We start from the raw sequence: 11760 nt of genomic DNA, 5'->3' as shown, positions 1-11760 counted from the left end.
TAAACCGCCCCTTGCATTTGGTCGAACAAATCCTTTATGCGAGGCAGAGGGTAAGGATTTAAGGATTTTTGACCGTAAGTTTGTTGAGTTCTCTGTATTCGATGCACATACGGAATGATCCGTCTTTCTTCTTTACGAATAAAACCGGTGCTCCCCATGGTGAGAAGCTTGGTCTAATAAAGCCCTTGCTGAGCAGTTCGTTAAGTTGACCGAATAGTTCCTACATCTCCGCTGGTGCTAGACGATAGGGCGATTTGGCTATTGTGGTATCTCCTGGAACTAATTCAATTCTGAACTCGACTTGTCGTTACGGAGGTAATCATGGTATTTCTTCTGGAAAGATGTCGGGAAATTCGCGTACTACGGGGATGTTATTCAGGTCTTTGGTTTCTTGGCTCGTATCAACGTGTGTAAGGAATGCACAATATTCCTTACGTAAGTACTTCTGAGCTTGAATACTTGAGATGATACGAAGGCTTGTGCTGAGTTTGTTGCCGTAGATAATAAGAGTTTTGTTAGACGGAAGATTGAGGCGAACAACTATTTCATAACACATGATGTCGGCATGATGTGGACTCAACCAATCCATGCCGATAATGACGTCGAAACTTTTAATTGAGACTGGCATGAGGTCGATTGGAAATGAATGGTTATCTAGAGTTAAAGTATATCCTATGTATATACTACTAGTGCTCTCAGTTTTCCCGTTAGCCATTTCTACAGTGAACGGTTCTTTGAGAGAGCGTAGTTGTTGTTTAAGTAAGTGAGCAAATCTCTGGTTCACGAAACTCCTATCCGCTCCACTATGAAATAGTATGCATGTATAAGAGTTTTCAAGGAGAAACGTACCAGTCACCTCTGTAGGGTCAGCAACTGCTTCCTTGTGGCCTATAGCCAAAACTCTTCCCACTCCACCAGCATTCACTACCTTAGGGCAGTTTCTTTTGTAGTATCCCACCTCGCCACATCCATAGCAAGACTGGCCCACACCAGCGCCAGGGACTTGGTTGATTGGCCTTGTCAGAGCTTTACAGAATTGGACAGTGTATCCCTTTCTGTTGCAGCTTGAGCACTGCAATTCCCAGCAGGGTCCATTGTGGTGGAAGTTGCATTTGTTGCACTTCGGCAAGTTTCCAACATACTGATTTACCGGAGCAGCAGCAGCAGGTGTTATCGCGACATGAACCGCCACGACCTGCTGCTTTTTGGCAGCTTTTTGCTTCTTCTTGTCATCCCAGAACTTCCGCTTGTTGTTAGCGGCTTTGGAAGGTTCTGAGATGGCTAGGGTTTTTGTTGTCAGCGGCTTTGGAGTGTTCGTACAAACCCTACAGTCAAGCACTTCAAATAAAAGTCAAATACATTTTTGCTAAATTTTATCCGGTTTAAAGTCTGTTTGAGTGTTTTTAATAATTATTCTTCAAATGAACGAATGAAAGGAAATACCTACTAGGGATATGAAGTAGCAAACACAAACATAACACCATAATAAGGAGTTCATGGCCAAACTTATGGAGTTAGGGCCGTAAACTCATGCATATAGCATGAGTTTAGTCATCATTCTCTCATTCTCCAACTTTCATACTCAAGAACTTCCACCATTATCTCTCAAAGACGATACCCCCTTTCTTCTAATCTTCCAAAATGTAAGTGTTTTCTTTGTTTGATTTGTGTTTATAACCTTTCATCTAGTTGTTATACTCCATTTCATCCATGAATTCTTCATGTTTACTTAGATCTTCAAGTGTTCTTTAAAACACCAAGAACACACACTAGTGTTCTTGGACCTTAAACAGCCAATCAAGCTTCTAGATTGTAAGTACACTTATCCTATCTTGTTATACACTTGAAATGAACTTGTATGCACCTAGAAAACACAAAGAAACACAAGATCAAAGGTGTTTACGGCCAAGGCATGTTCTTGGGCCGTAAACCCTAAAAGATGGGGCAAATTGACCCTTAGTCCCTTCCTTAGCCTTGGAAACTAGTCTAGATCACTTCCTTGAAGTGTTTAGGACCTTAAACATCAAAAATACCATGAACACATAGAGTTCACGGCCGTGAACCCATGAGGAATGTTTCATGGGCCGTAAACTCTATAAAGTGGTGCCATTGTGCCACTAATGCCTCCTAAGGCTTAGACTTGAAGTAAGGATACCTCTTATTGACTTATAAGACCTCAAAACACCAAATGGTACTAAATACCATGAGTTTACGGCCGTAAAATCATGGGGGGAAATGACCTTAGGCCGTAAACTCCTTAAGGAGTGGTCCTTGGGCCATAAACTCAAATGCAATGCCATACAACCTTTAGATGCAACCCTTTGGTACCTATAGCACTTGAATCAAAGTGTTTTCATGTCCTAGGGTGTCATAACTTAGTTAATTAGTTGTTAAATGACTAATTGTATACATATATGTGTTATTATATGTTATTTAGGATCATTGTGTGTGTTCAAGCCTCCACTTGACACCTAGCACCTTGTCCAACACTTCCGTACAATCCACTCACTACAGGTGAGTTCATACCCCTTAATTAACCTTTTAAATGTTTTAAATGATTTTACAGGGGGAATACAAGTTGAATTATACTAGTTATTATATCAATCACATGTGATTAATAACTAGTACACAAATGGATTTACTATGCTTTAAACTGTCTTGTCAACTAAACTACTTCAAAATGACTTCCGAACACTTTTACATGTTAAACTCTTTATAAAACTTAGTTTTAGTTTCCAAATCTTTACTTTCAAAAATATTTAAACTTATATACTGTCAAATCATGTCCAATACATATATAGTTATATAAGTAAGGTTTGAAGGACTTAGGACTGATAATACGCTCTATTTCCTGTTCCTTGTTTGGTTGTGGACTTAGAGTCCCCTATTGTTTGTCCGAGTGTCGTTTGATCCTTATTTATATATCGTGTGTATATGTATAGACATAAAAGCTTTCTGTCTTATTTCAATACACTCAGCTATACAAACAATCTTTCAAGTAAACTATAATAGGTATAGTTTAGTGATACTATTTACTACTTCTAGTACAATATAACATACAAAGAGTCAGTTCATACATGAGTCTATACATACTGTAAACAATACATACACTACACTATACAACTGAACACACTATAATGAGAGTCAGAGAGAACATACACTAAATACATACTATTCATACACACTTTACACTATACTAGAGAACTCACTATGATGAGGATCAGGAAAGACATACACTACACTATTACATACGCTACATACACACTATACAACAAATGTGAGGCACTACCTCGGGGCATGGAATCTCAGTCATGGCTCGTCTTGTATCTAGAGTCTCCTAAAGGGAGAGCGTAAATTCGTGTATAGATCTATATTGTACTGACCACCCTACACCTTGCTGCTAGCTACAGTGGGACCTGCAAGTCCTCGGGTGATGAATATCATAACTTCGCGACGTCTAAGTGATAAAAACATTTTACAAACTCTTACATACAAATACTTACATAAATTTTCATACAAATTATGAAACTATATACTTATGAACTCACCAGCTTTAATGTTGATAAACTCTTTCAAAATAACTTGTATTCTCAGGTCATCAATAGGCAGGTACCGAGGCCAACTTTTGAGAAGATGGAGCACATACAAGACTCATATTTTATTTTGATTCATATTTTTGGTGTCTTATAAACCACATAACATACTTGTATTAAAATTATATTATTAATGCAATGGATGATGTTGTTTACTTGTTTACTATTATTCTGTGTTGTGATACTATACATGACGTCCTCCGCCGAAGAACGTTTCTGCAGTTCTTGGTTTTAGGGTGTGACAGAGCCCTTCATGGTTAGGCTCCATAGTTCTTTCTCTAACTTCTGTATTTCTCCCCATGGGCAGTATTCTTCGATCATGAGGTCTTTCAGAGTTTCCCAGCCCGTATCGTTTGCCACTATGAGAGTTAGCGACCTGACATGGCTATTCCACCATGTCAGGGATTTTTCCTCGAAGGTGCAAGCAGCAAATTTGACCTTGCTCCCTACTGGGCAGGAGCAGATCTCGAAGATCGACTCCGTCTTTTCGAACCATTACGAGAGGGCAATCACTCCGCCAATCCCTTTAAAGGACTTTGGTTTGCAATTGGTGAAGTCCTTGTCGGATCACTCTCTTGAGCGCACGAGGATTTCACCTTGAGTAGAATGAACAGTCGTTCCACCTCCACTGGCACCAGTAGAGTGATATTGAGCCATGGCGGTTGCCATAGCCGTAGCTATTGCAACATTTAGAGTTGACGTATCGATTAGTGGAGGCGTTGGTGGAGGTGTTTCAACGTTCGGAGGATTACGCCTTGTTGATTTGCGAGGAGGCATCTTTCAACTATAAGTTTACAGATGAACATAATGGTAAGAATTCAATAGCAAAATTAATGATTGAGTCTCAATAACTAAGTCGTCATAGTTCAACAACTAGGTGAGAGTATGAGTTCTAGTGACACAAGAATGAAAGCATTTGAATAAAGAATTCTAGAAGATTAGATATCTGTTAATAATATTGGTATTAATGATGTAATAAGTTTAGGAAAATTGACCTAACAGTAGGTCTTACATCAAACCATATACGGATAATATTGACAGATTAGAAGTCTAGTTAATGTACTTGCAAGACAGGAATATTTTACAGACAAGTGCTTCATAGAGCACAGGTAAGAAAAGGCCATTCCTTAAATCAAAAGAAAAGATGTGCTAGACATCTTCTATCAGCGATGGGCATTCCTCGGGTGAACCCTCAGATCTGCCAGTTGACGCACCACTTCTTGAAGATGTCGCTCATGAGCTCTCTGACGCACTCGAAGTTCTATGACTTCAGCTCGGGATGCAGCTAGTTGTTGCTGCAGAGCCTCATTGGATCTTCTAGTCCCTTCCATTGCCTCTTCGAGATGGCGAATGCAGACCATGTTAACGCCTGAATTGGCGTCAATTTCCTTGATTCGGTCGATGGCTGCTCGACCTTGCTCATCATTATGGGCGACCTGCGGACCATGACGGGCAAGGCTCGGTCAGCTGAGCCACCTTCGCTAAGGTTGTAAAAGATTTGGTCCCCATAGTAAGGTAAAGGTTGACCTTGTTCATCACTCCAACGGTTCAAGTTTGTCACCTAGAAGGGTGTGGGGCCTTTAAATACTGGTCGGGGGTTGGGGTTTGTGGCTTGAACTTCTTGGGGTAGGTTGTTGACTTCGGGCTCGGAGTCAGAACCATCCGAAAAGCCTTCTGCGAGGTGATCATCCAAATGGATTAGATGATCATCTTATGGCTATTCTTCAAGCCATCCGACATTGCCTTGATTTGGAAAGTATGGGTCGCCAGGAGGATGGAATCCAACCATGATATCTACGTGAGAAAAGGGATATAAGGATCTTATATAAATAGACATACTACTTAAGATAATTATAAGATGATCCTTACCAGTTACTTCAATACTTGCATAGTGCATACTAGTTATACGAAATCAAAACAGGATAGACCTTCGAATAAGTGACCCTAACTCTAAATCCACAACCAAAAAAGGAACAGGAAGTAAAGCGAAGATCACAGATTCTAAGTCTATGACACCTTAATCTCATATAACCTTAGTGTATCCACTTAGCAACTATTGACCTACTTAGTAAAAACCTTTTTAGTTCTAAAATTAGTAACTATAGTAACACAAAATACTCTTATAATATTTTAAGTTTATGTTTTGTTCTAATGATATCATTGTATTAGTGTTGGTAAGTTTTTAGACTTGTTTCCATATCACAACCATTCCCGGGCATATGCTAATCACTTCTCGGACCAACATAGTTGATCAGGCTATGTCACTCCCAGAACTGACCATACATCCCCAAGCCTACTTGTGATATCCGACAATCGTAATACTTTTGTTCTGTCCTAGTGACACTGATTTTAGTATGAATGCAGGTATGTATACTTAGTTAAATATTTTATTATTTAAAAGTATAAAATCTTGGTCAGAGTATTTTAATCTCATTGTGTTTATAGTTTGTATATCTTTTATGGCTTGATATACTCAATTCACTATAAACAATGCTCTGATACCAATCTGTCACACCCCAAAACCGGAACGGCGGAACCGTTTTGGGGCGGAGGACGTCATGTATAGTATTACAACACAGTATAATAGTAAACAAGTAAACAACATCATCCATTGAATTAATAATATAATTTAATACAAGTGTCTTCTGTGCAGTTTATAAGACACCAAAAATATGAATCAAAATAAAAAGATGAGTCTTGAATGTTCTCCATCTTCTCAAAAGCTGGCCTCGGTACCTGTTTACTGATGACCTGAGAATACAAGTTATTTTGAAAGAGTTTATCAGCTTTAAAGCTGGTGAGTTCATAAGTATTTTAGTGTCATTGTTTGTATGAAAATTGTTTGTAAGTGTTTGAATGTATAAGTTTTTAAAAGTTTGTAGTAAATGTTTGTATCTCCTAGAAAATCCTATATTTTCTACTAAAAGTATCCTTCTACCAAGCCATCAAATGTGTTGTAAGTTTGTTTATTGTAAAAGAGAGTATTTCTCCCAAATGTGACTATCATTAACAAAATATAGTTTTTACATTACCGTTTATGTGAGAAGATCACAAAATGAATGCAGTGGGAAAATAATAAAGTACTGTAGTATTGTAATATGGTAACTACTGCTGTACCAACTACCTTAAACTGATTGTTAATTAAGGTATAATGTGATATAATTGTAACCATACTTGATCGACCTAGTAAAACACGACGCTCGAAGACGTCGAAAAGTTATGACATTCATCACCCGAAGACCTGCAGGTCCCACTGTAGTTAGCAGCAATGTGTAGGACGGTCATTCCAGTGTAGATCTATACACAAATTCATGCTCTCTCTTCAGAAGACTCTGGTTACAAACGAGCCATGGTCGTGATGCCATGCCCCGAAGTAGTGGCTCACATTTATGTTATAGTATTCTTGTATATGTATTGTATGTACTAGTGTAGTGTATGTTCCCTCTGTCTAGTATGTAGTATGTTCTCTCTGTTTCTCATCATAGTATGTTCTTTTGTATAGTATATAGTATGTATTGACTCATATATGAACCGACTCTTTGTATGTTTCATTGTACTAGAAAATGGTAAGTAGTATACCTCTAAACTATACCTATTAGAGTTTACTAGAAATGTTGTTTGAATGATTTAGTAAGTTTATACACCTTTGCTATCCAAAGGTGTTGGATACTGAGGTAAAAGCTTTATGTCTACACATATATACATAATATGTAACTAAGGATCAAACGACACCCGGACAAACAACATGATACTCTAATTCCACATCCAAACAAGGAACAATAGTTAAAGTGAGTTATCAGTCCTAAGTCCTTCAAACCTTACTTATATAACTATATATGTATTGGACATGGTTTCGACAATATATAAGTTTAAAAGAATTAAAAGCAAAGATTTGGCAAATAAGAACAAGTTTTATAAAGATTTTTAACATGTAAAAGAGTGTGATAATCATTTTGAAGTAGTTTTCTTGACAAAACAGTTAAAATTATAGTAAATCCATTTATTTGATGGTTATTAATCACATGTGATTGATATAATAACTATAATAATTCAAATTGTATTCCCCCCCCCCCATAAAAGCATTTAAAAACATTTAAAAGGTTAATTAAAGGGGTATGAACTCACCTGTAGTGATTAACTCGAATGAAAGATCGATATAGGATTGTTGGGTGTCAGTTCGAGTCTTGTGCACAAACGAACCCTATTTAACTTATAATTACACATATATGAATACATTTAATGTATATAACCACTAATGGTGATAGTGACACGCCTTAGGGACATAAAAACACTTAGAATTAGGTGTTACCAACAACTATGGTTGCACATAAGGGGTGTATGGCCCTATATTGGAGTGTAAGGCCACAAAATCATGGACTTTATGTGTGTGCGGCCAGAGTGTGCGGCCACGTGTGTGTGCGGCTGCACACTCATTATGAAGTGTGCCAAAAACGTGTTTCCAAGCCTTAGGAATGTTCTAGGGAAGGTGTTTTGACCATTGCTTTTCCGGAAAGCAAGTTTGATGCCATTTTGGGACTTTAAAAGGGTGTGTATGGCTACACATGGTGTGTGCGGCCGTACACATGGTGTGTGTGCGGCCGTACACACTTAAAGATCATATGAAATGGCGTTTTTCATGCATAAATTCAAGGGTCCTTAGCTTATATCAAGCTTTTGCAAGTGTATACCCGATTTAGAGGCTTAAAAGTGTAATTAAAGTCGAAAAAGTTAGTAGGTGTTCTTGGTGTTTTTGAAGATATAACACCAAATAGGTGTTTTTAAGGATCAAATCAAAGGGGAAGACTAGTTAAGGTCGTGTATTAGCTAATCAAAATATGAATCACTTACTTGATTGAAGATTGAAGCGAAAAGTTGGATGATACTTGAGAGGATTTCGAGTTCTGGTCTTGAAGAAGTGAAAAAGTGTTCAAAAATGACTAAGTGTTGAATATATAGGTGGGAGTGTGCGGTTGGGATGGGTGTGCGGACGCATACTCGGGTGTATGGCCACACACTCCACATGTTGGAGTTTTTGGCTCGATTTTGCTTTCTACGACTCGAGTTAATCCATTTCTAGGGTCCTACCTTGATTGTACTAGTTTTAGAACACCTAAATAGACCATAAACCGCGCTAAAAGATAGCCAAATGAGTCTAACTTTGATAGATTTGAATAAGTGTACAAGATAGAAATTTCGGGTTGTCACATAGGCTAGCACCCAGATATGTTCGAAAGTATCCGGTTGAATGAGACTGAAGGGGTAGGCCTGCAACTGGATATGCTAGGTAGTACGATTATTGTATGTTATGTGGTATGATGGGGGAACTCACTAAGCTTTGTGCTAACAATTTTTAGTTTTGGTTTTAGGTACTTCTTCTTCAAAAGGAAAGGAGCTGACAAGATCGCAGCGCATCACACTATCGCATTATGAGATCTTTGGGAGTTGTACTCTGATATTACTTTTCTATGATATGTTTCTAGATATTTGACATACTGGTTTTGATTATGTTACGGGTTGGCACTATTGATGATTCAGACTATTGGTTTTTAATATTACTTATTTAATGTGTTGTGTGGTAGTATGCTTACCAGGCAAGGCCCAATGCCAGGTGGGGCCTGATGAGTAGATTGTATGCTAGTGAAACATCTCAAAAATATGGTCCAAAAATTTCATAATAAAACCATAGTAAACCAAATCATCTCATAAAAACATAAGTGATAATATCTCAAAAACACTATATCAAAACATTGTAAAAAAATCATGTGTCCAAACATCAGAGTAAATCACCCAGGCTAAACATTGTGGTGTGTGTCATGCAGTCATCCCGAGCTCTTCTCCTTGTTAGTGGAAGTACCTGAAACCAAGCCTGAAAATTGTAAGCACGAAGCTCAGTGAGTCTCCCCAAACTACCACATACCAAACACATAACATGCAACTAGGAGATACGGGCCCCGCCCACACTCAAGGAGATTTAGGCCCCGACCACACTCGGCTAACAAGGAGATACGTGCCCCAACCACACTCTTCTGGCTTTGAGATATGGGCTCCGTCCATACTCAGCTACTATGAGATACAGGCCCCGCCCAAACGTTGCTATCTAGGAGATACAGGCCCTGCCCACACTCCACTGACTATGAGATACGGGCCCTGCCCACACTTAGCTACCATCATACAATCAACAAGTATAACTAAATCTACCAATCTGTCATATACATAAATAATGCTATGAGATACGGTCCCCGCCTACACTCGGCTAACTGTGAGATACGGGCCCCGCCACACTCGGCTACTAATCAAACATATACGGGCTGGTCTAGGTGCCTTCGACCTGTTTCAATCCAGGAGGTCAACCCGACCTCAAATGTCAGGTGAAATAGCTGAAACGTCTCTGCTCCTGCAACCGGCTCTGCTCACTCCCTATATATAAACAACCCTTTAGATACCATTCTATACTCAAGACCCCTTCATGGGTCAACCTTGGTCAAAGTCTAAGTCAACACCCCGAGTTCACTTAACTCATTGATTCACGAAGCCGAATTTCCATGTTACTTGCAGTCGCGATAAAACGAGTCAACTCGTCAAGTCCTCCATCAGACTCATTGAGTTCTGCCTTTTACAGAATCGGGACCAACCGAATTAACTCGTCGAGTTCCTACAAGAACTCGCCGAGTTCTTCAGTCAGATTCTTCATCTTAATGGATTAAGCCTTATTCTTAAAATCGCAGCTTCACACTTCACATTTATACTGAAAATGTCCTTTTAAGGGTAAAGTTTCCAACTTTACCCATTAATAGCCTTAAATAATGGGTTTAGCTCAAACCCTAACTCTTATGACTTAGATCTTGATCCAAATGTCATCAAGACTCCAAACCAAGGCACATAAACTGAAATATGGACCCTAGAAACTACATGAACATGTAAATCTTCCATCCTTTTCTCCATGCATAGCCTTTTGGAGCTAAAAAGGCCAAAATGACATCCTAAAGCTTGCATAGGCTTCAATGGCCATAAAGTTTGCACCTTTATGCCATGAGAGCCCTTCAAGGTCCTAGAACTGAAAGTATACCTACTTGGGACGTCCATGTCCCAAAGATAATGCTTCTTGGACCAAAAACCCCATAAAATGAAAATAAGGAGATCTAAGAAGCTACTAAGCAAGTTTGAGACTTGCTTACCAGAAAATGATGAGAATGAAATGGTGTCTCTGGATCTACTAACTTCCTCTTGAATCACCAAGCTTCTCCTTCCTTCATAATCCTCAACATACACAAAAACTCACTAAAAATGGATCACTATCTCACAAATGCATTAGGGTTTCGTGACTTAGGTTTTAAGACTTGGAGGCTGGAAATGAGGCCAACCTTTGGAGGTTAAGGTGCTTAAATAGGGTGCTAAACCCTGATAATTAGGGTTTCATTCTGGCAGACCTACTTTTCGAGTTGAGGCTCACAACTCGTTGCGTAGACTTTACATCTTGTGTCCAAATTCCATTCATACTCGACGAGTTTGGGGCCTCCAACTCATCGAGTTTCCATAAAAAAGTGAATAGTTTTGATTTAAAATACATACCAAGAACCATGCGTTACAATTCACCCCATTTGTTTCAGACTTCGTCCTCGAAGTCTGCTGCCTCGAATAACTCTAGGTAGTGCTCTCTCATTTCCTCCTCTAGCTCCCATGTCCATTCTGAGCCCTTGCGGTGCTGCCACTGCACCTTCACTAGCTCGACCCTCTTGTTCCTCATCTCCTTCATCTTTATGTCTCGGATGGATACTAGTCTCTTGATGTAATTCAGGTTTTCATCAACCAAAATATCCTCTAAGGGCACTACCACTGAGTCATCCACTAATCACTTCTATAGCTGGAAAACGTGAAAAGTGTTGTGGATCTGGCTTTGCTCTGCTGGCAGATCAAAACGATAAGCAAACCGGCCCACCTGAGCCAAAACCCTAAATGGGTCGATGTACCAGGGCCCCAACTTGCCCCGCTTCCTGAACTGGATGACACCTTTCCAAGGTGACACGTTTAGAAGAACCATGTCGCCCACCCAGAAGTCTAGGTCTAAATGGCGCATGTCAGCATAGCTTTTCTGCTGACTCTGAGCAGTCTGGAGCCTGCTCCGGACCTGCTGGATTCTCTCAGTGGTCTTAAGTACTACCTCAGTACT

The sequence above is a fragment of the Lactuca serriola genome, chromosome 4, assembly GCF_051521515.1.
Source record: "Lactuca serriola cultivar US96UC23 chromosome 4, Lser_US96UC23_V15, whole genome shotgun sequence".
NCBI lineage: Eukaryota > Viridiplantae > Streptophyta > Magnoliopsida > Asterales > Asteraceae > Lactuca > Lactuca serriola.
Note: the sequence above shows the minus strand (reverse complement) of the source record.